This window comes from Periplaneta americana, chromosome 3 (assembly GCF_040183065.1).
Source record: "Periplaneta americana isolate PAMFEO1 chromosome 3, P.americana_PAMFEO1_priV1, whole genome shotgun sequence".
NCBI lineage: Eukaryota > Metazoa > Arthropoda > Insecta > Blattodea > Blattidae > Periplaneta > Periplaneta americana.
The window spans coordinates 116,712,373-116,727,100 of record NC_091119.1 but is presented as its reverse complement, the minus strand read 5'-3'; positions in this window follow the sequence as shown (position 1 = coordinate 116,727,100).

Genomic DNA, 14,728 nt, shown 5'->3' with positions numbered 1-14,728 from the left:
GCAATTGATCATGTTTGTGAATTCTTCAGAGATTTAAATTTTAGACCTGAAATTCATGTCATACAATTTTGCCACTTTAGGTTAATAAACTGTTACGAAATATCACACGTCAAAGTTTCATAGTCCAGAATGAGTTTTTATTTGTATAGTCAATCTTGTGCATAATTTTCTGTGAGTATTCTGGTGAGATCTGGACAAAGTGAAAGCAGATATGTTGACAGTTACTTCTCTCCTGTAAACTTTCTTCGTTTCTGATAAAAAGGGACCAGATTTTGATGATCTGAAAATTTCCAAGAGAATGACTTGTGAAGTGACATTAATTGTTAAAGAATTACAATTGATAAAGAATGATTCAAAATTTTAATAGAAATGTTACTTATTCGAAAACAAGGTACACAGCAGTTTCCTTATTTTCATATCAGTCAACCTCACTGTTTGTGTCCTTCATGGATTTCAATCCTAGAAAATTGCTAGTGATATACCCAAAGATTCTGTAGTAAGTCCATACTTATTTAATATAATGTTACATGATTTACATAATGTTCTTCCACCTGAAGTGAAACAAAACTTCTCTGCAGATTATATGGGTTACTGATAAATAACCTGATACAATATTTATACTTACACATACAGCTGTAAGTAACATTAAAGCTTGGGCATGCAAGTGGAATGAAGTCATTTCAAAATCTAACACAGAATATACCGTTTTATAAGAGGATCAGTCAATCACTTATGCTTTATGGAGCATGTCGACTCCATGCCTATTTCACAAAACACCTCCACTCTGTTCTCTCTGTGGCCAGATTTTTTCAGTTGTCAACCACCATCCTCTGATATTATTTCGTGCTCTCATATTGCCATCTACTCTTTGGTTTTCCTGGAGATCTTTTTCTTTTGAAAGTGTCTGAATATACATTTTTTACACTTCTGTCATTCATGCACACAACATGCCCTGCCCATTGTAGTCTTTTGGCATTTACTAGTTTTGTGATTGGAAGTCCTTTGCATAATTAATGGATGTTGTCGTTAGTTCGAATTTTCCACTTATTTTCAGTTGAATCAAAAAGTGGGTGGACTGAAATCTTCCTTAACACTTTGTTTTCAAACACTATCAATTAATTTTTTTCTTGTTTGGTCAGGCTCCGTGTTTCAGCACCATACAATAGTACTGGTTGGATTACCGTTATGTTACAAATTTCAGGTTCACTACTTTATACAAACTTCTTACATTCAACATTGCAATTCTAATAGATACCTTTCCCTTTAACATTCAAGCCTTATTGTGTAAAATTTGCTTAAAAAAATATATATTTTTATATTTGGGTTGTTAGCCCAATGTACAATTGCCTTAGTCGGTCTGGTTGGCGCAGTTGGTATAGTGCTGGCCTTCTATGCCTGAGGTTGCGGGTTCGATTCTGGGCCAGGTCGATGGCATTTAAGTGTGCTTAAATGCGACAGGCTCATGTCAGTAGATTTACTCCTGCGGGACAAAATTCCAGCACACCGGCGACGCTGAAATGCCTTGGCACTTGTGAGTGTCGTTGAATAAAACATAAAATTTTTTACAACTGCCTTACTTGAGAGAGCCAAGGATTTTCTGTACAGGTTTACTCCTGTAGCTGATTGGATTCGTAACTGATAACTAATGCATATATGTGATTCACCATTCTTTCTTTTGTTGTGGCAAATCTCTCAATTGTGTGCTTGTTGAAATCCGGATTTCCATGGATCACCCTTTTTTTCTATGGAGAACATAGCCAGTGCATTCAATCTCTGTTGCCATTGCATTTCTCAGATTTTTTTTAACGTGAAGAAACCTGATTCACATCCCACAGTAGTCATCAGTATAATAATAATAATAATAATAATAATAATAATAATAATAATAATAATTCGAGGCATGACAGTCCATGAAGGACCAGCCAGCTGTTGGACTCATGTCCACATGCTGAAGCAGAGGTGGACAATCATCCAACCAGAATGGAAGTATCATGTGGTTAGCACAATGATCCCTCCAGCCATTATAGCTGGCTTTCATAACTGGATCCCCAAGTGCATCACGATGTTGGGTGACCTCTGGTTCCATACATTGGCCGAAATTTCATGAGAAAATTTCTTCCCCCATGAGTCATCAGTATTATATTTTCAACATGGAGACACGTTCGGAAAAAGTATTCTGTTCTGTAAAAAGAATTGTAACAAATCTATAGCTAACAAATCTTATTATGAATACAATACTTGCACCAGGAGAGGGATTCAATCTGGCATTGGATTTGAATCCGGTGTGGCTCAGTGGATAAAGCACCAACACATAAAGCTGGAAACCTGTCCCGCCATTTTTATCAGAAAAATCTACTTTCGTAATGGTTTTATGAATAATAATAATAGTAGTAGAACACTCTGCTTGTTTTTACATTTTCCATAAGTTCATTTTCACTAATTCCTGCAGGAAAACCTGGATAATTATCAACGTTTTGTTGTAGATGTTAATTGTCCTCCCGATTGCATTCTGACAAATAGAATAGGGGAAAGTCTGCTCTTGCCGCATACAACTTCGAGTCCTGGTGCCGGAGAGAATTTTTCTCCATTTTACCGATTCTTCACCATATGGAAACGCAGAATTACTGCACTAAAACTCCATATGTACTGCAGTACATTATAATAATATAATAAAGGGTAAGTAATCACTTTGTGATTCATGACAATGCCATGTTCTGTCGGACCCCGGCCACTTAGTCACTCGTAATGAGTGCACCTCTGTACTTGTGGTTGGACATTGTGTCTATTGTCACACATACTGTACATGGTACACGAGGGTAGGCTAACAAAGGGGAACACAATAGGTAAAACTTAAAAATGTGAGGGATTCAATCTGGCATCGGAACTTGAATCTGGTATGGCTTAGTGGATAAAGTGCCAGCACATAAATTTGAAAACCCAGGTTCGAGTCCCGGTGCTGGAGAGAATTTTTCTCTATTCTACTGATTCTTCACCATTTACTACATACAAGTTCCATGATTGGAGCAGATAGGTAAGACCAGAGGGTCGCCTACTCTTGTTTCAGTTGTCCAGATTAACCAGGTGCAACAAGTCCAGCAGAATAGGCAGCCCCTCTGGCCTTACCTATCTGACCTGATGGTGAAAACTGTATGTAGTATCTAAATATTGAAAATGTCAAGTTCCAGCACATTGTGGAATACTGGAGAACCTAATTCTGATCACATTCACCATGAAAGCCTAAAAGCACATTTGAATTTTGGATCTTTTAAAGTTTGCTGCTTGGGTAGATGCATTTTTATCACTTATTTCTATGTCTAGAATTTGTTCGAAGCACTCAATAAAATTGTCTCTGTTTTCATGTTACTGTCTTAATAGATCTGTATTGAAAATACACCTAGTTGAGTGAGCAAAGCCTATTCTCTTCTGCACAATTTCATATAGGAATTCTGTTCTTTTCAGCACTTAAAAAAAAGAAGGCCTATCTATACCTTACAGAGCTTGAAAAAAAAATTCTACTTATGAAGGCAAGAAGATGTTGCATTTTACAAACTGAGATGTCCCTGGTGAGCATAGCAATGAATATCATTAGCATCTGAATATTTTTTCCCTAATCAAACATTGCATCTCTCCTTTTGAACCCTCATAACAGAAGCTCTATCATATGTCTGACATTTTCTGGAAATTTGTCAGTTCCAGTCTCATTTAGTTGCCCTCATATTTCCTTTGCTAATAATACCTGAGCATTCTGTCATGAAGTTCAATGGAACCCCAAAATCTTTCATAAACTTCCTCTTCTGATATATATCTCAAAATTAGTACCATTTGAATTTTCGATGAGGTATCTGTCATTTAATCAGCCTGGGTTGATAGATAATGAACTTTAATTTAATTAATGATTCGCTTTTGACACACCCATAGTATTGATGGTTCTGAATTATCTCCGATGCCTCTTTAATCACCGTTTCAGTTTCCAAATGTTCTTTTAGAACACTATCAAATGCAGCAGTATAGTTTAGTCGATCATTGAATACTTCTGAATTATCTGAATCTTGTTTTAACATCCCCCTCAAAGAAAGTTCAAATTCACCACAGAATATAATAGCTTTGATAATGCATGGGTTCGATTCCCGCTTGGGCTGATTACCTGGTTGAGTTTTTTCTGAGGTTTTCCCCAACTTTAAGGCAAATGCCAGGTAATCTATGGCGAATCCTCGGCCTCATCCCGCCAAATACCAACTCGCTATCACCAATCCCATTGAAGCTAAATAACCAAGTAATTGATACAATGTCGTTAAATAACTAACTGAAAAGAATAATGTGTAATAGTATGTATCAACAAGTTCATTCTGTTTATAAATGGAAAGTCTTTGATTTCCGTCTAGTTGTTGCCTAATATTAGTTTTCCCCAACAACACTAAACTCATTCATTGTCTAGATGATGTTGGAGAGATACTGTGCCTTTATATTTTCACAGGCAAATGTTTCAGATCTTTAATACCAGTCTTTGTCCAGCACTTATCACTCCCAAATAGAACAGAAGAAGGAGGAGAGGGTGAAAGAATTAACAACAGACAACCAGAAATCCAATCACACTTTCCATTTAACGACACATTAAAAATTTCTCGTATAGCTTCTGTTTTTGTACCTGAACACTTGCTTAATGCCTACACCAGGTCTTGGAGGGCCTAATTCTTGAACTACAGTTCTATCTTCATAAGTTTATTTTTAGATTGGTGTTTTATTTCACTCATTTTTCACAATTACAGTATTAAATTTAAATTAAATGCGCTGCAATAAAATATACTAAAAGAAAACTACTTCTGTATGATATTACCAAAGCAGTTGAGCAATAAGACAATACTAAATTTTTGTTTCTGCACTCCAAAGTTACAATTTAACAATGTTACTGTACCATTTTGCACGATGTAAAACAAGAGTCAACAAACTCTCTTTGTAGCTTTCACTTTTCAAAGAACCACCCTTCTCTGTCACCGTTGCTCATGACCATAGCAGGTTCTTTACAAAGTCCTCTTTTCCAGGAATCATTACCATCAGCAAAATTTACAGAGCTTACACTTCAAATTCCTGTTTTATGGATGGACAAAGATTGTGACTGCGAGCTCATAAATATGATTTAATTACTCTATCTTTAAGCCAGATTCCACAATTTAACAGTTTAAATCACTAACCTCAATCAGTCCTCTTGAGATTAAGAGCTGTGTATACTTTATTAAGAAATATAAATAAATACAATGGGCTGGCTGCCACTGGTAAACACTGAACTTCCAATGAATGAAGACTGATAACCAGATGAAATTTTTGTGCCCTGTATTGGTCACATGTTAAAGGTAACGTGTTTACAGTTGCTCATCTAAAGATGCTAGATTAAAAACTTTTTGTTTGCTTCTTGGAATTATTTACATATCCTTTTCTTGTTTTTACTGTTAGAAATTTCGTTAATACCTAAACACAACTATAATACATTGTGAACTAAAATGGTAATCACTTTGTTCAGCTAAATAGTGTGAGTGTTGACGATTGACTTTCTAGAAACCCCAATTTAAAAAGAATAAGCAGCAGAAGTATACCGTGTGTGACATTTGAAATACTGTATTGTTAAACATGTAAACACCAATCACAATACATTATGAATTAAAATGGTAGTCAATTTGTTTAGTTAAATGCAGTGAGTGTGAGTACTGACTTCATCATCTATTTATGAATCCCAATGTAAAAAGATAGAGCAGTAGATGTAGGTATACTTTGTGTGACATTTGTGTGCTGATAAGACTAAGGATAATATTCCATTCATTGCGTAAATTTAAGAGATAAATGATGGTAATTAAATTGAGTAGATCTTTGGACTAAACTTTAGAAACTTGTTACTTTTTAAACTATAATTTAGTTACATGAAATCTACAAATATATATTTTGAAGTCTTTTTAATAGATTAAAACTTTGAACAAAGTTGCTTATTGTCTCTTCCAGAATAATAACAAACCTTAAGTGGCTTGCTCATTAAATCAAGGCAGCACATTAAGTGATGTCTGCTTTGTCAATTGATGTAACAGTGATATCAAACAAAATGTAGTCTATTTCTGTAGAAAAATGTTCATAAATCTCACATGAAACTATTTGTATGTTCTCATAACACTGCATGTCTATTGTTCCAGAACACCATTAACACACAAATGAATACATGTAACATAATAGTACGTATAACATGTGCCTGGTGATCTTAGACATGAGGACTCAATCTAGACAATGTGCTTCCATTCGTACAGGCACATTACATTTAACTAAAATAAAAATGTGTTTTAATATGGCTTTTTTGCGTCTGTTTATATAGAATTAATGTAGAGTCATAGATCATTGAATTACATAATGCAATATTTTAGGTATTCTTACATTTGACATGAAAGTGGAGACAGTGTGTTGAAATAGGTGATTCCATTTCCTATAGTCAGTTTCATAAAGAAAACGCTATTCTGTAGAATCAAATAAACGAAGCCTGTCCATTATGTCCATGACATTGGACTAATGGAATGACCATGTAAATTGAAATCTGTTCACTGTACTTTTAATCCTGGTATCAACAAAGCAAATTTTATTCACCTGCAAGCATTGGCTGTAATTGAAGCAATAATGTGGTACTACTTTTAAGTGCCATGTGACAAGGACTATGATCGCCATAAGATTAAAATTATGACAACTAATAATTCTAAACTAATGAAGTTAACATTACTTACATTAATAATTGCTGTCAGATAATAGAATGTGTCGGGTTTGCTCTCCACTTTCCTCATTTGTGCTTTTTTACCGAAGGACTACCAACATACTGCATCTGCTATGCTGTCTAATGCCATTTAGAAAATTCAACTTCCAACTGACAATGATACTGTACCTCACAAATTTAAATCTAAAACCTAGAGAACATAGGATTGTTGGTTGTTAGGGATAGTAGATAGCTGGTTTAGATATGTTAGAACACTATAAGAAACACTGGCCTTGTTTATTTTTTATTGTGGATCATAGTTCTGAGTTACAGACTAAACATCTCATCAAGATGCAGTGACATACTAAAAGATATCAGAGGTCACAGATACAGTAGCTCTGCCTAAGTCGACATTCATCAAAGCAAACAGCGTTGTGTTGTACAACTGCTTATCCTCTGAAGTAATGGCTACTAGTACTAATTTCCTGATAATACCACCTTACTGTAATATGTATATGTTATTATACAGGGAGGAAGTGAAATAACCAAGCATATTCAAGGGACCTTAAGAGCACCCTATAACTGAAAAAACCTATATTATATTTTGTTGTGAAATGCACAGTTAATTATATAATGAAGTTTAAACATTCAACAGAGGGGCAACATCGCAGTGAATTAACTTCAATGTAAACAAATCATTATATAGTCTACCCACTGGACATAATCTCTCAGGCTTACAATGACCCATCTGTTTTTAAACTTGAATATGAACAAAACATTACGTACTTATTCATTTCCATTAGCTCATTAAAAGTTATTCATAATTTAATGATACTTAAAAACAATGTTTAACACTAGAGTCATTAGACATCAAACCACAATAAGAACATTGGTAAACTCACCTGAAGCATTACACAAACATTTTCGAGGTAATATTCAAAATGGCTCCCATTTGCTTCTACACATGCTTGACACCTCCTCAACCAATTTTGACTCGTTCTTGTGAGGATCTCTGGGTCGTTTCTGATATCCATAGCTATTTGGAAAATAAGGAAATGTTCTAAGTGCAGTCCAATGTGATGTCCCAACCTCTCGAGCATTATCGAGACTTTTGCGTCCAGGGTTTTATTCCACCAAATGTAAGATATTCTCCTCTTTGTTGATTATTTCATTAGGACATTGCCGCCCACTGTCATGATAACTTGGAATAACACTACTAGTGTCATGGATCTGCTAATGTCTCTGGATTTGGAATATTTCTCTGAATATATCGCTCTCTGTAAAGCACTTAGGCTACACGAGAATTACATCGTGTTTCCCCATAAATTAATATCACGTCAAGATATTCGCTGTTTGAAAATCGTGGTACTATGATACACACAAGCAATAAACAACTCACTGGCTCTCCAAAGTAGGAACTGAAACAACAAGGAAACAAACTCAGGTTTGTCTGCTGAGTGAACAACCCCCCCACTATCTATCTCCTCAGGTTACAATGTTGCAACCTCCTCGAATTTTAAAATGTTTAAATTATCCTTATGTTTACATTAAATTTATTCGGAAACCATCCACTCTATTGAAATATGCCAAAGAGAAAAATAATGCTTTATTAGATTCTCTGTTAACATAGACATAAATCACGTTCCCACTGGCAATAGTTCTTGAAACAGAGAGTGTTAAAGATTTGGGAAAATGATTCTTTCTGTGAAAACTATAAACTCTAGACTTTTTTGCTATATGCAACATGAACTATTCATCCTGATAATTTGCCTGGTTATTTTACTTCCACCCTGTATTTTGAAGTAAAATATATTTCTCTATGAAAATAGGTATGTACTTGGGATGAAAACAATATCGAACCTTCATATAGCACATTATTAAGTTTGCAGAAATCGTTCTACAGTAACAGGGGTATGGGAATATAAGCATTTGTTCACATCAAGATTAAAAATACAGTGAAGTTTTACACGTTATTCCAAATCACAAATGACAAATCACAATGATATGAATACAGATGATGATCTTGTAGTACTATAGCTTATCCCTTCTAGACTTTTTGCATTACTTTTTTAATGACGACTGAAGCAAACTCTCATTGTTCTGAAATTTAGCCCATGTGTGAGAAGCCCATGTGTATTATTTGTAATACAAAGTATTCTGAATAACTAGATATATAAAACTGTTACATATTTTTGCCCACATATTCATTGTGATATTAATTCCACAAAATGTAACTAAACATGTGTATGTACGTAGCTGCTCTATTTAAAAAAAACTTTTTTGAGTAACCAGTTATTTAATGTGTTTTGTTTATTAGTATGGAATATTGTAAATAATTTGTTATTTCAAAGTTATATATTTTTGGATTTCCTCTTTCTCTTTTCTTAACTTATCCCATTTTCTTCTCTGTTCTTGTGTGGTTGGTCTTCAACAGTGACTGAAATGCGTCATGGGCAGAGCAAGACTGTTCATTGTAGAAAATGTTCACAGTTAAGTCGAACATGCAGGTATTATGAATAAACACAAATTGGTTAAAACATCTATTAAAATGCATGAAACTGTGTTTTGTGTATGTCTAATATGTGTATTATAATTGCTAAGCATATAGGTGTTCTTTACCAGAGCTATGCATGGAAGAAATTACGTCACAGAGTTTTTGTTGCTCAAAATCTGGTCCTCTACTGTTACCTGTAACAAGAATGACAACAAACAGTGGTTTTGTTACCAGAAAATGACAGTTACATAGTGAGCGCATAATATATTTCTATATGCGATATCCACATACAGTAAGGAATATTGTATAGAGTAAGTGTATGCCAAATCAATTATTATTAAATTAGATAAAAGTAGAAAGTGGTCATCTCCTTGTGATATCTTTTGTAATACTGAGATTAATAATCACTGACTAATAGAGTTTAGTAGATAACTTGTGATAGTGAACTGACGAATAGAGTTTAGTAGATAACTTGTGATAGTGAACTTCGTGATAATTAAATATTGCAAAGTGGATAATTTAATTTAATTTAATTTAATTTCTTCCTGTAACCACTACAGGTTGCCGTTGACAAAGAGTACCATGATACAATAGAGTAAAAGCCTTGAGGCTTAGTGATAAATTGTTGTTAGAGTGAAAAAGAAAGAATTTGAATTATATTGAAACACATGATGTTAAACGAAGTAACGTCAGGTAGGTTAGCTATAGCTGACCATGCCGATTTACACTTCTTCACAAAACAAAATTTTCTGTCATATCACGTTGCAATACAACAAATTAAATCTAGTCAGAATGCACATTTTAATAAATGTATTTCTTGCAAATTAATTCTACTTAATTTCCAGTTTTTATTTTCCTTTTCATTTAAGTTTTTATAAAATTACATTAGGCTACAGACTTTCAATACTTCTGTTCATACAGCTTGTATCTTTGTGTATGCTAAGTCCTAGGCAGTGACTAAATAAGTAAAAATAAAAAGAGATCGGTGATATTTTATACTGTACCTCATTAGCATGAAATATTTTTCACTTGTCATTCTCTTACATAGCCAATGAATATCATACTAATTAAAGACACTAAAATCCTGGGAAAAACAAATTGGCGAACAAACAATTGGAGAGGTCTGGCAGGAACTTCGAAAGAAGGCTATGGCCCAAAGTGGACTATTGTGCTATTGATGATAATATACATAATTAGGTAAAGAGCCAAGTGCCATCTTGTAACATAATAACACAGAACAGTGAGGAAGAAGTAAGTGGTTTCCAAGCAGAGATAGGCCTCTCTTATTATTTTGTCTAGATGCTTGGCCATATAATCATTGCTTAATGAGAAGTCTAAATTTTGTCGCAGAGAATGAAAAAAAGACAGTTTTCTTTAATTTCAAAATCGAAAGTGCATATAATTCAATTTCAAATCTTTATTTTGATAATGTAATTATTTTTGACTTTGCAACTACATTAAATAATGCATATGAATGAATAAGTTCATGAAATTCTCATTAGTTTAGTCCATCAAACACATAACATTTCGTATTCATTACTTGTTAACTTGAAATTTTTGTAGAAATTCGATACTAAATTTAGTAAATGTTACAATACAGATTTTGCGTTTGTTGTTTCTGTAAAGCGATCCGTCCCAAATGTAAAATCGCTGTGAATTATATACTAATACATAAAGAAATATTATGTAAAGAACAGTGGGAACAGAGGGAAATAGACAGGATGTTTATCCAAAATTTCTCATTGACATACCATATACAATTGGGGAGTTTTCATGTGGAATAGTGTTTATTTTGTAATAGCATGCTTGGGATCCTTGAATATCATATCCTAGAAATAAATAAATACAAATATATATATATATATATATATATATATATATCCTCTAAAGTTATTTTTGCTTATTCATATGATTAATATCACTGACTGTGTGGTTAGCATCAAAAAGATATAACAAAGTCGATCTATATTTTTTTTAATCAACTTTTAAACAATTTCTGTTGCCTAGTAAAAGTAAGTGAAAGTTGTGATGCTTTCTTGCATAATGCCGATAATATAATAACAACTTGCATGAGTAGCTGTTATATTTATTTTAATGTGAATTGGTGTACGACCACTAGAAGACCTTAATATTATTACAGGACAAATTCTAACAATAATACGTTTTATATATTTCATTATTACCCCAATATAAATAAAATGTCTTTTAGGACATTAAAATAGTTTTGTATTTAATATACTTCCAAATACTTTGCATACCTGCAATGCAGGGAATTCCTGAAGTTAGGAAGTCAAATAACTTGGTTCCTAGTAAAAGTTCTTTCTTCTAGAAAGAAACATTGCCATCATTATCAAATTTTCTGCTTCGCTCCTAACAAATAAGCTTTAATATCCTACTGAAATCACCTTCCACTATGAAAGTGAACAATCACAATAAACAGTAGACGGGTCGGTTTCCTTGATCAAGAAATTTTCTGTAGTTCTGGTATGGATGATTTTTCACCTGCTGCTGGCAATTTAGTCAATTGCAGTGAATAAGTGTGCTCTAAAATTGCAGAATTTTATATTAGATAGATAATAATAGATTCTTCATATTCAGAAATCTTTTGTGTGCTGACATTTTCTATTGCGAACATTCCTAGCATGTACACCATGCATAAAAATTATTGGACGTTATTGTAAGATCATATTTTCACCAATACTGAACAGAAATACATGATATTATCACTGTTTGAAAGAAGAATATTTGCAGTTTCATACTCACCTTAAATGCATTTGGTGTACAGTTGTACCTCACTAAACCCTCTCAAGCATATCTTGTTTGACTTTACCAATGTCAGTATTGTGCCTTCGCAATTCCAGCAGTCGTCGGAAGTGGAGGGACATAAACATTGTCTTTGACAAAACCCCACAAGACAAAATAGCACACTGAGGTATGGTGACTAGGGCGGCCATGTACAGATGATGATGTCTGTGGCCACTGCATGATCATTTTTAGTGATTAAGCAACATTTCATTTTTCTGGGATGGTCAATAGGCATAATATCTGAATATGGGGATACCAGAATCCCCACATTGTCATCCAGATGGAATGTGACAGCCTGAAAGTGAATGTGTTTTGTGCTGTTTCCTGAAGATGGGTGTTCAGCCCGTACTTCTTTGTGAACAACATTGTCGTGGGACAGGTGTATCTGGACTCATTGAAAAACTGGTTAATGCCAAGGTCCGCGGACAGTTGGCCACTACCATTCTCAAAGATTCCATCATAACAGCTTTTAAAGAGACAGAGTTGTAAATTTGTGACGTTACCCAGGGAACACACTTTTCATTACCAATCTTCTAGCAATAACTGTAATTTATTTTTGTTAGGGGCACATACCTATACATAGGAGAGATGGAGGTTTAGACATCAAACTCCCACTTTAAGCTCCCATCATTTTTTTTAATCTAATGATCTTTTACATTCCAAATTTTTATACCATTGTAAATAAAACTATTATGAATGTTTCATTGTATTGTTTTTGTACCTCTGACTTCTGTATTTCAGTCTAATTTTTTAAGAATGTTATTAATGAACATGCTTTATGTAACATATTGAGTTTATTTTACATCTCAATTTCTGTTTCCAAACATCTAAAGATTAATTTACAGTAAAGTAGTATTCAATAAATAAAAACCACACTGAGGAACAATAGCATTTACATTACACATGCAAATGTATTACATTTCTCTTAATAACACTTGTGTAGAGTAAATTAATATTTTACAAATTAACCTATTTTAGTGAAGTGGTTGGAGAGAGTGAAAATACCTCAATTTAACACTGATCGTTACGTAAAACAATTTATTTTAAGAATATTTCACATAATTTAAACTGACTCAACCAGTCTTCTGAAGGTTGTGATGAGCAGCACTGTAACCATTATTTCTGCTTTATACTGTTACTTCTTTTGGTGTCCTGTTTCATTCTATTTCGATAACGAGTTCTGAAAAAAATGCCCATGCTCTGCTAAATAACGTCTATAATTCCAGATCTTCATTTGGAAACTTTCTTCTCAAAATTCCAACTAAAATGCCTATTACATTCTTTTTCCAGTTGACTGTTTATAAAGTTTCTAAATATAATTTCACACTCTTCAATAGTTGTCATTCACTGAGAAGAGGATAAACTAGGCCACCAAGTGAAATGGTCTCTTTCCATCCTGGACATTGTTGATTGGAATTCTGTGGCTCCAAGGCAAAATGTGATTATCATTTCGTGCAGTTTTTCAGGAGCAAACATTTAAAGTTTGAACGACTGTATAAAATCATGTTTCATAACAGTGAGTTAGAGAAAAAAATAATAAGAGATATATGTGTCATCTTTTGCAACAATAAAGATACCATCAAGATGCACAACATATCGCAAAATCTCATTTTCTTAAAAAATTAACCTTTTGCCCTTGACCATAGAATTACTCATAGCATCCAAAACTGCACTTTTGTTTTTACATTTTCTAACAATATAACCTGCAACTTATTTCATCACTTTTATTTCTTCCCTTTTCATTAGCTCTGTTGTGTCATTTCTTTCATCACTTCTATTGAGTGTGTTTCATCTGGAAATTAATTTTCACTTTCATGGGAAATGTCTACAAGATCCTTAAAAACATATTTTGTTAATAATAATAATAATAATAGTAATAATAATAATATTATTATTATTATTATTATTATTATTATTATTATTATTATTATTATTATTATTATTATTATTCCACCCCAGTTTTCTATGGGGCACCTATGACATGAGGCAGGTGGCATTGTAATATCAATAGATGCAAGTGATTTTCGACTTTAATGGGAAGAGGGTTATTATAAAAGTGTTCCATCTCACGAATTTGAGAAAATAGGTTTTCAGGGGTGTCCTGATTTAGTTTTCTAGTCATTATTAGTATAATGCTTTCAAGCTATTGAGGTAAGAAAGCCATTCTGAAAAGGTAGAAGGTTATTTTTTACCTCTGACTCTTAAGTACTTTCACTGCTTCCTTGTGGTTCATCTTGAAGACACATTTTAGTTTAGTGTGTGTAGGATTTTCGAAATTCCCGAGGTCATTGCATATGTTAAGTCATTTATGTGAGTTGAAAAAATTCATGAACTTCTTCACATTCAGGTACCAAATATTTATTCAGAGCAGCAATGTGATGTGAAGAAATTTCCATAGCTGGTGCAACTTCAGCCTATCATTCTCTTAGACAGTAATGTGACCCCAATGTAGTTTCGGGAATAGCTGTAACTCTGAGGATTCGGATGTAATAATCTCTTCAATTACATTTTTCTCTATAACAATGTCATTCTATTAAAACCCCACTTAATTTAATGAGGTGAGGTAAATCCAAATCTTTTCTTTACATGGAGCAGGATTTAAAAAAACAGGATTGATTTACATTTCTTTGTAACTCATTCCACAGCCTTCTGTTGCTGCCAACTCGATCAGGAACAATTGCAACTGTTCCGAAACCTACTGCTTCAATTTCTGA